The sequence below is a fragment of the Heterocephalus glaber genome, unplaced genomic scaffold, assembly GCF_053883595.1.
Source record: "Heterocephalus glaber isolate CG9 unplaced genomic scaffold, H.glaber_assembly_v1.0 deba00001273, whole genome shotgun sequence".
Taxonomy (NCBI): Eukaryota; Metazoa; Chordata; class Mammalia; order Rodentia; family Bathyergidae; genus Heterocephalus; species Heterocephalus glaber.
In genome coordinates this window covers 34717-51392 of record NW_028258236.1, presented here as the reverse complement: position 1 = coordinate 51392, position 16676 = coordinate 34717, and the positions used below count along the sequence as shown (strand labels likewise).

At 42.5% G+C, this 16676-nt stretch overlaps 1 protein-coding gene across 7 annotated transcripts in view; it reads right to left on the bottom strand.

The window, feature by feature from the left end:
* LOC147828141 (anthrax toxin receptor 1-like) overlaps nucleotides 1–4406 on the bottom strand; it is a 35350-nt gene extending 30944 nt beyond the window's left edge. For all 7 annotated transcript variants that reach the window (XR_015451231.1, XM_087211053.1, XM_087211052.1 and 4 more), the window contains exon 1: nucleotides 4317–4406. The gene's annotated coding sequence lies outside the window, so the exon portion shown is untranslated. The remainder of the gene's footprint in view (nucleotides 1–4316) is intronic.
* Between the last annotated feature and the right edge of the window lie 12270 nt (nucleotides 4407–16676).

Genomic DNA, 16676 nt, shown 5'->3' with positions numbered 1-16676 from the left:
TCACAATGTCCATACCCGGGATAAATCTATAGCCAGGTCTTTCTTCATACCCCATGCACTGTCCACTGTATTTGGCATATGTGAGTGACACTGCTGTCTGACAGTTGCTGTGTAAGCAAACACCAGACCCTAAGACTTTTCCAGGATGCAGGCTTTACCCTCAGCAACTCCAAGATTAAGAAGCAAGTCACCTCATTTCCCTAATCCTCACACTCTTTGCTTTCCCTCTCATCACTCTTCACCTGCTTATGGCACCTGCTCCTGGGGAGTCCTAGGAGTGATGATTTTGAAAGAGGGTTTGGATTGTAGGACACAGGAGAAAGCAAGTGCTCGTGGGCAGAGGAAAGGACACAGGCACAGTCAGGTGCCCAGGAAGTAGGTGCCTTGGGGAGGGCCCACCTCCTCATAGGCTTCCACTTCTGATAAAATCTGATTGAAACATCATTGTGACAGCACCAGGTTGAGAAGATGAAAGGATGTGAGATCAAATCGTATAGGGGAGTAGAAGCTGAGAAAATTTCACCATAAAAACAAGTTGATGAACAATGGGTAAATCTCAAAGCAGCAGAAGACAGTTGTTACAAACACGTTATCACAAACATCTGTACATTGTCAAAGAAAACTAGAGATTTGCATGGAGCTATGTTTGGCTATTGGGTTCAGACACAGAGAGTGGTTGGGAAGGAGCTCTCAGTTTTTTGTGAGTTTCTTTCTACTATTTGGCATTTAAATTTTTCTTCAAACCATTCCTTGACAAATGGGAAAAATGGAATTCTAGGTAAAAGTTAGTATCATGGAGGGATGTTAGAATAAACAGCCAAGTATGCTTTGGGCCCTTGTTCTCCTACAGAAACTTACAAAACAAGTGAAATGCTTGTGTGCTCATCTTGCAGGAGCTCTGCAAAATGCCCATCAGTGCTTTATGGAAATGGAGCAAACGTGCCACGGTGAAAAAGCCCCCTTCTAAAGGGTGGAAAAGTGTGAGGTGTTCTGTGGAACCCTTCCCTTACCCGCTTCCCAGCATGGTCCAGGCCAAGTGGCTCTCCACAACCACAGGGGGACACACATGCTTTACTTGTGAGCTTTCGTTTTCACCTGCCTAGGGGACATCTGAAGGATTTGCTGCTGATTCTGTTTCACAGAAGTCAGAACATGAGTGAGGAAACTGGACAATTCCATAGACACCTGGAGTAGCCTATTTTCTGTGGGGACCTACACTAGGTCATCAAAGGCAAGGGGAGGGAGACTGGGAGTTAGGATGCTCACAGCCAGCAATGTGTCCAGAGTTTTGAGGTTCACACTTGTACAGGAGCAAGGATTGTGTTTAGAGAAATCCAAACATAGGCTTTTGACTCAGGTTGATCTTTAGATGCAGAACAACCTCAGCTAAGTTCCAAAGCTGTACCTCAGCACAAACCAACTGTAAAGACAGGCTGGTGGATGTTTTCTCTGCCTAATTTTTATGGTGTTTGTACTTCTGTTTGAGCTTCCAGAATTCAGCGAAATCTGTCACGATATTACCTGAATAGGAGCTGAAGGGCCACCAACTCAGTAATCAGATATAGCTAGGAAGTCTTTGCAAAAATAGTTTGGAAAAGTCTCAAAATACATGAATGAATACAGACATCTACCCGCCCCCCCGCCAAAGCATGCTGGGATTTGATTTCTAAAGTTACAATATAATAATGTTCAAACACCTAATTGTCAAAAAAAGAATAAATAAAAACTCCACAAGGCATACAAGGTAATAGGAATGCACACCTCACTCAAAGGAACTATATTAATCAACAAAAACCACTCCAAAGGATGTCAAATCTTTAGATTTACTACATATTGATTCAAAACAACTGTCTTAATTATGCTTAAAGACTGAAGGAAAACAAAGACAAAAAAATTAAAGGAAGTCAGGATAACAACAAAGAGTGAGAACATTAAGAAGGAACCAAACAGAAATGCTGGTGATGAAGTGCCTCATAGATGGATGATATAATTTTTTTCAGTATAAATATTCATTTATTTTGTGGAGCTGTTCAGCTCTAAATCTGAACAGTTGAACAGCAGAAGAAAGAATAAGCCAATTGAATTATAGTACAGTATAATTTAAAGCACGTATTTCAAGGAAATGAAAATGAAAGAGAGAAGAGTCATGCGGAAGACGCCGAATCAGCCCGCTGCAGACAGGCAGGTCTGTGCACACCCTACCGAGGTCCTGAGTCACGCGGAAGACACCGGATCACCCCACTGCAGACAGGCAGCCACCTGATTCCACATTACCAAGGCGCAGAGGACACCAGACCACCAGACCAAGGTACTGAGTCCCACTGTTCCCGGCCCAGAGGTAGGGGCTTCTGAGCCGTTGTCCCAAAGGGGAAGGAAGTGGAAGGGCTAAGGGAAAGGATAGAAGGGAATGGGATTAATATGAGAAAATGGAAAAATAGGAACAAAATCTTTGTAAATAGGGAGGGCTGGAGGGGTTGAAGGGAGGGCTGGGCAAAGGTGAAAAACAAGAACCAAGAGAGACTATGTAAAGGTGCAAATTTCCAATGATGAATGTCATTATATTGTATACCTAAAATGTACCGATTATTAGAATGAATAATCGATAATGTAAAATAGGAAGAAAAGGTCCAAAGGGGTAGGGGTAGTGGGAGGCACAGGGGAAAGGAAAGAAGGGAAAGGAAAAACTGATGAGAAATGGAAAAAATGGAAATAAAGTCTTTGTAAATAGGGAAGGGTGGAGGGCTAGGAATGGGGAAAAAATAAGAACCAAGATGCATTATATAAAGGTACAATTCCCAATGAGAAATGTAATTGTGTTGGATACCTACAATGTACCAATAAAAGAATTTAATACAAAAAAAAAAGAAAGAGAGAAGAAAAGTGATGGATATTTAAGGGATCTGTGGGGTACCACCAGGCAGACCACTATAGACAATGTAAGAGTCTCAGAAATAGAGAGAAAGGAGTAGAGACACTTCTTGAAGAAATACTGGCCAAACACATCCCAAATTTCACGAATGATACTCATCTGCAAATCCAATCCATCCACGTAGGATAACGCGAAGAAGCCTACACCAAGACACGTCATAATGAAATAGTTGAAAGGTAGAGACAAGGAGGAAGTCTGCAAACCAAGAGAGTAGACCTGGTGGATGTGAGCCGTCCTCATGGAAACCTTGGTGCCCAGGACACAGTACCATTGCCTTCCATATCTTCAGCTTTTCCATCTACCCATTCACCTAAAGATGGACTGAAAATATTTTTAAAATTGCATGGGCCCTGTACATGTATAGACATTTTTCTTATCGTCATTCCCTAAATACAGTGAACAACTATTTCCACAGACCCTTGTAGACAGCAGAGGATAGGGGAGGGGATGCAGGAAAGATCCGAACTGCAGCCTCTCAATCCAGCCCTTTCTTTGCTTTTCAGGAGACAGTCAGAGGCAGATTTGCCCGCTTCCCATCTAAACTCTGCTGACACCCCTTCAGGGCAGAGGCACGCAGGCTTCTCTGTTTCCAGAGTACAGCGACCCTGGTTTGTGTGTTCCAGCAGCTACCACAGTCCTGATGCCCGGGGAGGGCTGCAGCCCCTGTCCCCTGCAGCAAGGTGACACTGCCCAGAGCTGGGGTCAGGAGGATGGACATCAGCTCCTCTGCTCCCCCCTCACTCTCCCTCCTTCCTCTGCCAGCTCCAGCCTGTGGGTGCCACCTCTGCTCTGCACACACCTGTCCCAGGCTCCCTCCTGCCTTCCCCAGGCCGCCTAGGACCCTTCCTCTTTGTACTGCCACCCAGTCTCATCCTTCCCCTTCCAACTGATCCTCCCCAAGGCTGCCAGTCTTTTAGGAATCACAGATGTGACCCATCCCTCCTCTGACGGAAGCCTTTGTCTCAGGGACCCCTATTTGGCTTCCCCCTCTTGCCCGACCCTCTCCTCATACTCTGGTCCTGCTTGGACTCCCAGGTTGGAATCATAGGGCATTGCACCGATGGCTCCCGTAATGGCTCTCAGAGATCACCTGGACAGAATTCTGGCACACAGGGGACTCACTTATTTTCTTTAACTCACTCCAAAGAGAAGCTGACCAATAAAGGCTTGGATGTTCAGCTGGATGCAAAAGACTACCACCTTGCTGGGTCCTTAGTCCCCCTCCAGGAATCAGGAAGCCACAGAGGCTGGATTCTCCTCTCTTACAGCACACTGGCCCTGCTTCTCTTCTGGCAAAGGCTCATAACCCCTCATACCACATCCTCCTACAGTGACCTAGGGGACAGACAGCTGGGCCCACCCAGGCCGAGGTAAGAAGAGCACTCACGAGTCAAGGAGGTAGTAGACATCAAAAGCGCCATCACAGTACTGCAGAACGTCCTCATCTTGGTTCCCACTCTGCCTGGCCTGTGGGTCTCCGTAGCTGCAGAAATGGGTAGAGTTCGGGTAATAGGAGTGGGAAGCTCTCCAGCCTGAGCCAGGGTCCTGGAAGCTCTGGGCTCTGGAAAGCCACATAAGTAGCAGCAGGAGGAGCAGGAGGAAGAGCACAGAGCAGGGCACACAGGGGCTGTGCCTCCCCATTTTGCTGCCCGTCTCTGTGACCTCCTTGCTCATGGGACCCTGTCCAGAGCCCAGGGAGGCCGAACACCAGCCACCTCGGGCCTCCTGTGTGGCCACCTCCTCTGTGCCCAGGGACCAAGGCCCCTGGAGCCCTGTCACCAATGCGCAGTGGGCCCACACCAGTTCCCTCTGAGAGCACAGTGACTGAGGACACTGCTTCCCTCAGTGTCCAGCCACGGACTGTCCCCAAGGCCCTCCCCCCACCCCAGGGCAGAATACCCTGTGGTTATGATGGATGGAATGGTTGGCATGGTGACTTTGTGACCCGCAGCTCTGCCCAGGGACCTGCTTGTTGACAGCATCAGGATCATGGTCAGCATCATGACCACATGCAGGTCCTTGGGCGGAGCTGTAGCTCACAAAGTCACCATGTCAACCATTCTGTCCATCATAATCCCAGTGTTTTGCCTAGAGGAGGAGGCAAGGGCCTTGGGCACAGCTGGCAGCAGGACACCTGGGGCAGCAGGATTCCCAGTCTCTGTGCTCCGAGAGGGAACTTGTGTGGGCACATTGGGCATTGGTGACAGGGCTCCAGGGGCCAGCCAAGGCCCCTGGGCACAGGGGAGGTTGTCAACCAGGAGGCCCTGGGGCAGGGTTCATAAGCAAAGCGGTCACAGAGACAGCCAAGAAAATGGGGAGTCATGGCCCTAGTTCTGTGCTCTTCCTCCTGCTTCTGCTGCTGCTCCTTTCAGCCCTGTTTAGCACAGGGAGCCCCCAGATGTAGTTGCCAGCTCGAGAAATGTCCAGCGACTCGGCCTGGGCTCCGGAAGTTTCCAACCCCAGGTCTCAGTGCACAGCTGGCATAAGAGGAATGCAGATCAGCCGCCATGCCCAGGCGTCTCCGACATCTACTTCATCCTGAACAAGTGAGTGGCCCTCAGATCCTGCCTCCACCCAACTCCAGGAAGAAGCAGTCCCGGTCACTGCAGGCAGGATGGGGCCTCAGGGAAACCCCGTGTCTGTAAGAGGACTGGCAGGGCCTCCAGTGCTCAGCCCCCAGCACAGGCCTCAGTGACTTCCTTTTCTCCTCAAGTGGGGGTGTCACCACAGGGGTGGGCTCTGGGTGGCTCTGGCCCTGCAGCAACATGGCCCAGCCCTGGGTTCTGCAGGGCTCTCAGTCACTGGGCCCCAGGAGCCACCTCCCAGCCCTGGGAGAAGCCCCAGCAGGGATATTTTGCTCATACAAGAAATGAAACATACTCATGCCAAAGGCTGTTTCGGATACCGTTTCCCACTGCACACTCACAGCTAATTCAGTGCCATTAGTACGCGATACATTTAAGTATACAGTCCTGTTGGCTTCTTCTGTGTTAATAGAGGTGGCCCTAAAAAGAGAAAAAAATGGATTGTGGAAAGCAGAAAAAGGAATAATTTATACATTTTAAAATATGTACCACATTGCCAGCACATACTTGATACGTTACTACATTTATGCAACTCAAGTAACATCCACAAATTTTATATACCAGGGAGACTAGATTCTAGAACTAAAAAAATCATTCAATTATGGAGTTTTTCCAAAAAGCCCAATGCAGTACCCTTATACTATAATCCTAAGAAAATATTAAGAATCAGTAACTTCACATTATACATTCTAAAAAAAAAACCCTATTTCTAAATTTCTTCACATGGAAATCAAAAACTTCTAACTAGGGGAAAATGAGTCAGGAAATTCTTTTTCTTTCTCTTTTTTTTTTGGTACCAGGGATCGAACTCGGGTCCTTGCATTTGCAAGGCAGGCGCCAGAACCACTAAGCTAAATTCCCAGTCCTGAGTCAGGAAATTCTTTGTATTTTAATAAACATTTATCACTTAAAGTATTTTTAAGACATAAAATATAAACATTTGTAGCTCCCAGAGGAAACTTTAGAACTACAGCCATGTTAATATATGTTTGAAGAGTCATTCATTTGGTCTGAGCAATTAAGTACATGCCATATATATTGATTTTATTATTTTTCAAAACACAAAATAGGCCGGGGATTTATTTATTTATTTATTTATTGGTACCTGGGATCGAACTCAGGTCCTTGTGCTTGCGCAGCAGGCAGCAAAACCACTGAGCTAAATCCCTGGCCTAGGCCGGGGATTTGATCCCGAGTTTGATCCCTGGTACAAAAAACAAAAGAAAACAAAACACACACACACACACACACAAAATAATGCAGGCCTTTACTTGAAAACCTGAGAACAGAAAAATTCTAATAACATCACCACATCAGACACGTTTAGCCTTTGGATGTTCCCTATTACGGGAGAGAATGCACAACCTCTCGGAATCTATCTTCCAGAGGTCATTCTAAAAGGCCCTTTCTCAAATAATCAAACATTTTTTATGTCAAAAAACATTCCCTACTTAGTTTTTGAAGTGATAATCTCCTTATAAATTATACCTATTGTCAACGGCAGAGATACTGAATAGCCCCAGAGGGGCCTGGTTTTGCAAAACCGTTATCAAGGTTTCAACGCGTGACCCCAGTCTGGCACCTCCAGTTGGGTTAAACAAGGTGCAAACAAAATGCTCAGCCATTTCTGCTTCCGTGTCTAATATGGCAGATATGTGTAGGGCCTGAAAACAAAATCAAAAGATACAGTTACTAGAATACAGTTTGCAACACACACACACACAGAACTTTATTACACATTCTGACAAGAAAATAATATGTTTTGAGAAATACCACCTTTTTTCTTTATAATAATGATCCCCGTAATGTGATAGCTAGAACTGTTTCAAGGTACTAGTATGTGGATTTTCAAAACAGGCATATATTGAAAGAAAGTATCTAAAACATAAATATTTTAAGCATTTTAAAATAACACTCATTAAAAGATTAAATTCACATCTTCATTTTTGCTAACTTCTTATGCTGCCCTGACTTTATAACTTTATTGATCCCATTGTAAACTAGGAGTCACTGCTCAAGTGTAGTGAGGGATCAGGCACCAATCAGAAACAATCTGAATCTCTACCAGCAGGAGACTGGATCAACAAAGTGGGATCTCTTTACTGGAACACTACTCCGTAACACAAGAGGAAGAAATTACTGCTTTGTGCAATCATGCAGATTTCAACAATTATGTTGAGTGAAAGGAGTCAAACACAAAAGAGTAGATACCCCATGAGTCGATTGACACAGCCCAAGAACCAGCAAAATGAGTCTGTAATTATAAACATTAGAAAGCAATTTCTTCTGGAAGAGGGAAAGGGCAAAGGGAACGCTTCTGGGTGAGAGACTTGTTAAGTATCTTAATCTGAGTGGTTACACGTGTGCATATGTCTTTTAAGTCATTCATGCACACATTTAAGAGTTGTATATTATATTTCATGATTAAAAATGTGGGGAAAAAAGCAGTTATGTGCATTAAAATTTATTCCAATTTGCCCTAACATTTAATTTGCCTAATGAACAGAAAGGGCTTTTCTTCACCCTATGAAAAAGTAACAGGAAAAAAACAATACAAATAATTTAAAATTTAAAAATGAAAAAATGTGAACACAGCAAAAGAAGGGCAAAATCATAATAAACTTCAAATCTGAATTTTTATATCATTTCAGGATTTAAGTGTCTCTGAACAATTAAAGGTTTACATTTCCAAGAACATAACAACAGCCCAGCATAAAAGTATGCTGAAGTTTACACAAAATTATCATGAGGAAAATTATTTAACGGGATGAACTATTCTAGATGAAAGAATTATGTATATTAGTTTGGAGTTATATTTTATATAGCCAGCTAGAGAAAAATGTCTAAAGGTAGTATAACTATCTTAAAATTAAACTGTTTTTAAAAATAAAGTTTAGTAACAAGTATAGAAAATAAAAAATATAAAAAAATTTAGAGGGTAAACTTCCATGAGATCACAGTCATAATTCAACTCAAACTCAGCATTTTTCCTCTAATATACTATTCCTACGCCCAAACAAGCAATCTAAGATAAGCAGTTACATTTAAACTGTGGCAAAAAGAAGTGTCTGAGTGAGGCTGGGATTTTTTTGTTTTTAGTTTATGCTTAATACACAATATAAAGAGAATTTTGCCATTGACATGGGCTTGAAATTCAAACTAGCTCTATGTCGTTTTATTATTTCTCCCTCCCTTGCTCCATGAAGAGCGACTTCTCCAGCTGCACCTCATTGGGACCACACACTCCTCTCCGGGTCTGTAGGAAATCCTCAGTTGGGAATGCTTCCTTTCCCTTTGAGGATAGGTAGGGTGCACCTTTAGAGAAGCCCTCTGCAACATTAAAGATAAAAGAGCCACACCGCACCTTGAATCGAACTCCTTCCTCTAAAACAATGTAGCCTCGGGAAGGGGTCAGGTCCTGGGACTCCGCAGAGGAGTTGGCCTCGGTCACCGGGAACTGCACGGTCACGGTCCCGAAGAGCCCCTGCGCGGGCTCCCAGACCACGGACAGCACTGCCTCGCTCTGCTGCATGGAGAGGGAGACCGAGGCGGCCACTGGCTCTCTCAGGAAGAGGCGCTCGCTGTTGTTGAAGGACAGGACTCCAGGGACATCATCGTTAGCGAGTACAGTGACCAGGTCTGCGAGGGCGAGGCGCGGAGGTGAGCGGAAACAGCGAGCTCTGAATGCCAGAGGAGCGTGGTTGTGTCATTGGAAATGAGGCCTATTCGTTACCTAAAGCCATTATTTTACGTAAGTTTTTCTCTTAAAAAAGAGGAAAATTGGGGGCTCAGTGGTTCTGCTGCCTGCCTCACAGGCGCAAGGACCCGAGTTGTATCCCCGGTGCCAAAAAAACAAAGCAAAACAAAACAAAAGAGGAAAATTGTCTAAAGCATTTAATAAAATTCAATATTCCCTCGTGATATAAAAACAGTCTGTAATCTTGGAAGAGAAGTCATGTTTGTCAAGCTAGTGGAATGGCATCTCCCAGGAGTCACTAGCAATACCCCATTTAATGCTCAAAGAGCAAAAGCATTGCCATTAGAAACAGAAACAACACACGCAGCGGCATCTCTCCTCCCTGCTCAGGCAGCAGAGTCCTAGGGCTATCGCCCAGGAAACTGGCACAAAGAACGGAAAGGAAGGGCCAAACTGTCACTATTTTCTAAATGAAATGTTTGTCTACTAAGAAAATGTACAAGAAAAAAATTATTATGAGTCAAAAACAGAGGCTTAGAAATCCCCAAATATCAAGAGCTTTCTATTTTTACAATCATTAATAAAAATATTAGTAACTGCAACAACCAATACTATCAACAACTTACTAACTTTCTCATCCATATATTTAATTTTCACAGTAACTCTACAAGGTAGATTGTATGATTATTCCCATCTCACAGAACCTATAGCTAAAGCTGTCTGAGGTTCAAAAGCTAGGAAGCGGCAGAGCCAGTGTGCAAGGCCAGGATTGCACACGTAGAGGAAAACACAGGTACAGACTCACTACATATCTGCGCACTGGCTATGAGGGTCTAAACAGGAAGAGAAGGGGCCTCGTTCGTGCAGGAACACACCCGGATGGCATCACGAAAACGCTAAGAGCCACAGGAGAAAACCCCAGCACTGCAATGTGCAGCTGTGGCGGATGCTGGTGCACACTCCAATGTCCCTGTCCCGACCCCTTCTCGGGCACACGTAGCAGTCCCTACCTGCCCAGTGCTCGCTCTCTGCACCCGAGGACAACGCTGACCTGTGAGAGTGAGGCCAGCCCTGCTGCAGATGCTGGGCCCCGAACTCCCAAGAGTGGCCCTCAGACTCCGAGGGGCAGGAGGCAGCGGCCTCCTCCTTCGTAAGGGGATGCCCGAGCTTCGTCCAGCTGTGTCACAGGACATCGGCAGGACCGAGAGCTGCCGGGCTCTACCTCATCTTTCATCAGCTTTGGATCGATGCAAAAGAACTTCACACTGAAACCCAATGCCTAATGGTGTTTCATTCTCTCTATGATGGCAGGACACTGCTTTATACCATTTAGGACAAAAATAAGGTTGTATGCTTGTCTCACACGCTACTAATGAATAAATTCTTTCCATGTTAAATAGTAAATGTAAAGAAAAACTACGATAAAGTATATTTTTCATAACTATTGTATTTTCTAATATTATAATGTAAAATATTTTAGAGTGGATGGAAAGAAACAAGTAGCATTTAACAAATTATTAGAAAATATTTGATACTTTACGTTTTAAAAAAAAACCTTTTAATAAAAGGACACGACAGAGACGGTGACCCTGTCCCTCACTTAGCACCCACTGCACTTGACCCGGAGTCCTGACTGTCCCCGCTTACAAAGACGCAGGTACAGGCGCATTTAGTAAAGCTTTTGGAAATGACCAAAAGGTCCATTAATCAGGCATGGTTTAAGACATATCTACTTTCAAAGCAGGGCCGGGGATTTAGCTCAGTGGTTCCGGTGCCTGCCTCGCAAGCGCAAGGTCCCGAGTTTGATCCCTGGTACAAAAAAAAAAACCAAAACACCACACAAAGCAATTATTGTTTCCATAAAAGTTTTAAAAATAGAAAATTACAAGCCTAATGTAAGCTCAACAGAGTGCAATGACCTCCCTCACTGTGGTGGGCAGTAACCTATATGATCCCAATCAGAATTATCTCTAGACTTCTTTAGGAATACTTGAATTTAAGTGTCCTCTCTTTCCTGTTATGTGGAACACAGAAAAAAGATGCTGAACACCATCTGTCTTGTAACAGTGAGTAATCTTGGCTTTGGGATGAAGCTATTTCCAAAAGGGCCAGGTCTTCTAGACCTAATTGACAGATTCAATAGAGTAGGTGGATGTAAGGTCAACACTCAAAAAACAATAGCCTTTGTATAGACAAATAGCAGACTCACTGAGAGAGAAATTAGGGAAACAAATCCTTTTACAATAGCATCCAAAAAAATGAAATATCTATGAATCAACCTAATAAAGAAAGGAAAAGACCTCTACACTGAAAACTACAGTACTCTGAAAAAGGAGATTGAGGAAGATATAAGAAAATGGAAAGACATCCCTTGTTCCTCGGTAGGAAGAACCAATATAGTGAAAATGGCCATACTTCCAAAACTAATATATAGATTTACTGGAATGCCAATTGAAATGCCAACAATGGACTTCACAGAATTAGAGAAAACAATCCTAAATTTCATTTGGAACCAGAAGAGACCTAGAATAGCAAAAGCAATTATAGGCAACAGAGACATGGGTGGGGGGTATCACAATCCCCAACTTGAAACTATACTCTAATGCTGCTGTGATAAAAACAGCATGGTATTGGCAAAGAAACAGACCCAAGGATCAGTGGAACAGATTAGAAGATGCAGAAACAACTCCAGACATACTCAGCCACCTCATGTTTGACAAAGGAGCCAACCACCCTCATTAGAGGAATGATTGTTTATTTAATACACAATGTTGGAAAAACCGGATTTCAACCTGCCAAAGATTAAAATTAGATTTATACCTATCACTATGCACTAAACTAAGATTGAAGTTGATTAAGGATCTAAATAGTAAGTCAGAAACACTAATCTTGCTGGAAGATAAGTTAGGTAGAACTCCTGAAGATATTGGCTTAGGAATAGACTTTATGAACCAAACCTCAGTAGCATGGGAAGTAGCAGAAAGAATCAACAACTGGGATCTCATCTTAGTAAAAAGCTTCTGCACTGCAAAAGAAACCACTACCAGAGCTAACAGACAGCCTACAATGGGGAAAAAAATTTTAGCAGCTGTACCTCAGACAATGATCTACTATCTAGAATATATGAAGAATTGAAAAAAAGTCAGAGCCCCCAAATTCAAAGACCCAGTTCAAAAATGGGCATCTGAAATGAACAGACATTTCTCAAAGAAGTAAAAACAGCAAATAAATATATGAAAAAATGTTCACCATCACTGGTCATTCAGGAGATACAGATGAAAACAACACTGAGATTCCACTCACCCCTCAAAGAATGGGTGCTATCAAGAAATCAACCAATAAATGCTGGTGGGGGTGTGGGGAGAAAGGAACCCTTCTCCATTTTTTCTGAGAGTGCAGACTGGTGCAACCACTGTGGAAATCATTATGGAGATACCTCAAAGTACTAGGGCTAGAGATCCCATTTGATCTAGCTATTCCCCTGCTGGGTGTCTTCCCCAAAGAATTAAAAGAATCATACCACAGCGATATATGTGTACCCATGTTTATAGCAGCACAGATTATAATAACAAAAGCTTGGAAACAGCCCAAGTACCCATCAACTGGAAACTGGAAAAAGAAGATGTGTCTTTTTTAAAATATAAAATGGAGTACTACTCAGCCACAAAGAATGAGAAACTAGAGATGTTTATAGCTAAATGGATGCATATTGAGGCCATAGTCTTAAGGGAAATAAATCGGAGACACATATATAAATACCCAATAGTTCTCTTGTGTGAGAAACTGAAAGTGTAAATAAGGATTAAAATGATCAAAATGAAAAATTGAATATTTGAAATAGGAAAAGTTCTAAAGGTGTAGGGATGGTGGGAGCAGAAGGGGAAAGGAAAGAAGGGAAAGGAAAAATTGTGAGAAAAAAATGGAAACAAAATCTATGTAAAAAGGGAAGGGTGGAGGGGGTGAAGAATGCACAGGCATTGGGGAAAAAATAAGAACTAAGATACATCATGTACAGGTAAAAGCACCCAATGCTAAATGTAAATGTATTGTATGCCTAAAATGTACCAATAAAAGAATAAAAAAATAAACAGGCATATTAATTCTTCTTAAGTTACATAGGATCTATGGCTGCTGTCCCCAAAGCCTCCACTCTGTGTTCCCTGGAGCTCCTCACAGCCTTGGTTAGCTCGGGCCACAGGTGTGAGGGATCCCCCAACTCTGCTCTCTCCTCAAGGGTGTGAATTTCTGGGAAGCCTCACCATGATCCGAAGTGGCTGTTGTATATTTATCTCAGATTCTTGCTTATGTGCATGGTTATTCTATAAAAAATAAATTAATAATTTAAAACATAAGGTAGTTTATTAAATAAGAATATAATTATTATCTTTATTTTTGTTTCACTCATTTCCTTCATCAGAATGTGAGCTGAATGGGTATTATATATATCTATTCCTTTATAACATTGATAGAAATGGTACTTATTCAATTTATTCTGTTTTATGGAGCACAGCAACTAATATTGGTTATTATTGTCAGTTGAAAACTAAAAAGGGTTTCAAGCTACAGCAAGATTTATATGAAAACATGGAAATATATTGACAGATCCTGAAGAATATAGCTCAACCTCCAAAATGTTAAATTTGATCTAATTAAGTAGATTGAAAGTAGATTATCAAAATCTTCGGAATTGATGGGAAAATTGAATGTGTTTTAAATAGTACTGTAAAGAAAATGGAAGAAATTATGCTAAAATAGTCTTTGTAATGAACTAACAACTGAAGATGAAAAATAATTGTCAGAAAATATGGAAAGAGAAAATGTGAGTTTAAAATAAATGTAAAAAAATTCTTATTTTGACAGATGTTTGTTGTATTAAATAGCTTATTAAGGCATTACTTCCAAAAATTAATAGAAAAGGGAAAATAAAAGAATATCACCAATTTAAAAGGTAGTTCCTATTAAAAATTGAGGAAAAAAGTTAAAACAGCAATGATTTCTAAGAAATTTTTCATGTATTAAGAAGACACATTTGCACTCTAGATATCAAACAAAACAATGTTTAACTAACACCATTAACTGTGACAAAATGTCAAGCTATAAAAGGTAAAATTTATAATGATTTCTAAATTGAAAAGAAAACCTTTGTTGCTGAGAAATTATAAAAATAATAGGACACCCACCTCTACTGGAACACATTACATTTCTTGGAGGATACATTTTCCAAAGATGGAAATGGAAGAGTATCATGAAGTCCTCATGATTTGGGTGTGGTTTACCTGCAGTCACGTGATGGACTGCAGCTCAGGGTGGTGTGGAGCTTGAAATCTGAGACCTGAGGCCCTAGTGGGATAGGGTGAGGTCTTTGGGTGCTGCTTCTAACTGTGAGCCCCAGTTATTCCCCATTAGAGAGTGCTGCTCTGAGAGAGCCTGACCTCTGCTCTGTCTCTTCTTTCTTTGTCACCATGAGCTTCCTTCCAAGGCCCTCTCTGTGAGAGGTCACTGCCATTGCCTCCCCTACAGGGGCTGAGCTGAGAGGACTGTATGATCTTGGACTCACAGCCTCCTGATTGTGACCTGAAGGAACCTACTGTCTTTATACTGCACTCAGGGCCATATTATTTTTTTACCTGGTGATCAAACTCCTGACTTTGGCTTGCAAGGAAGGTGCAGTGCCATTGAGCTAAATCTCCAGCCCTCACATGCTTTTTAATAATACAAAACAGGTTAGTACAAATGCCATCATTTTGGAGCTCTATTTGCAGAAATATTCATAGCACTGTAGCCAGATCACAGTGTGAATGTACTTTTCTCCTTTATACCTGTTCACAACAATGACAGGCTGGTACTGCATATAGAGAAACTGTATCTCGGAGGCAAAACAGACATTTAATGATAAAAATTTTTTAAAGATTAAAAAAAATCCAGCTTCTTCATTCTAAGAGTGGAACCACACACACACACACACACACACACACACACACCACTCACACACTAGCAGCTCTGCAAGGAAGGAAGGTTAACCTTCCATGTTCCCTCTGGAAAGCCAGCCATGATGCCATGTGTGAGTGCCTGTTTCTTGTTTTTTTCTCCCTGCTTTCTATATATTAGGGTTCTGTGTGCTCCAACATGCTGAAAAGCTGTCCTCACCCTTTGGTCAAATTGTGAATAAACTTGTGTTACTGTTTTCTCACATTTTCAATGGCAAGTGGGCAAATAATCCAATAGGTAGGCACTGGATTCAGGCCTTTGTGGTACCTGGAAACAAAATATACATAGGTAAAACAAAATATAAATTAAAAATTTAAGAAGGCTATAGGTGCTGGGCCTAAATATGTGCCTTGGTTAACTAAAATCAGGATAAAGCCCAATGATATCTGTGTCTCATTTTATATCCACCTCTTTTATTGCATTAAAGTTTGGGGTGGCTGCACCCAGGCCTGGTTGTCACTTAGAGAGTGTCTGTCTAGGAGCAGTCAGTACAGGATCAATACCTATATCTACCCAGAGGATGCCCTGCTAAAGACAATACATCCAGGTACTTCCATGACCTGCAGGAAAACCAAGTGCTAGCTTTTGCCACATTCTGTTCCACATCCCCAGAGCTGCACTGTGAAGGTCCAGCCATTGTCCTGCAGTCATCTTGGATTCCAGGATCAGGAGCGCCTCCAAGTGAGGTCACCTCACAGAGAACAGTGAGCACCACAGTGAAGCCAAGGCCTCTCCCCAAGCAGAGGCCATGTTCTGCTGGGAGCAGGATCCCAGCCTCAGGCCTGGAGGAGTCCAATCAGGCCCCTCACAGATTCAGCCTGAGAGGAGGCCCTGCCAGACCCAGCCAGGTGCCTACCTGCCTGCGGAGCAAACCACCCAGCCATGGAAGCTCCCATTCTTGCCTTCCTCCCCTTATCCAGAAATCCTCAGAGTGACCTTGAGCTTATGTTTGCCTTCCCTACCAGGGTTGCCCAACAAAAGCTCTTTCTCTCCCCTCACCACTGCTCATCTCCTTGATGGACATTTGGGGCTGCAGCCCAAGCCTAGGTGTGGGGAAGCTCAGCTGGGGCTCTAATCTGGTCACAAATTAAGTCTCTGACTGCTAAAACATGCATTAAATGATTTATAATTCTTAATCTGAGGAAAAATAAGTACAAATGTGAGAATTGAACACATTTCTGGAAAATATTACTGACATTTTACAAATGTTAAATGATATGTAAGGAATAATTTGTGTCAGACTGCATAATACATAGCTTGTATCAATGAAGTTGTTACATTCAAATCATTCAAACAATTCAAATTATAAATAACTACATTGAGACAAAGAATGGAACAGAAACTTATTTAACTAGTGATAAAATTAAGAATTATATTAACATTTTGTTTTACTGGAATTATCAAAAATATGGAGAAACTACAGAAACAGAGAGATGTATAGAAAGATAACAACAAACCCTAAAGTAAATAAGTATAG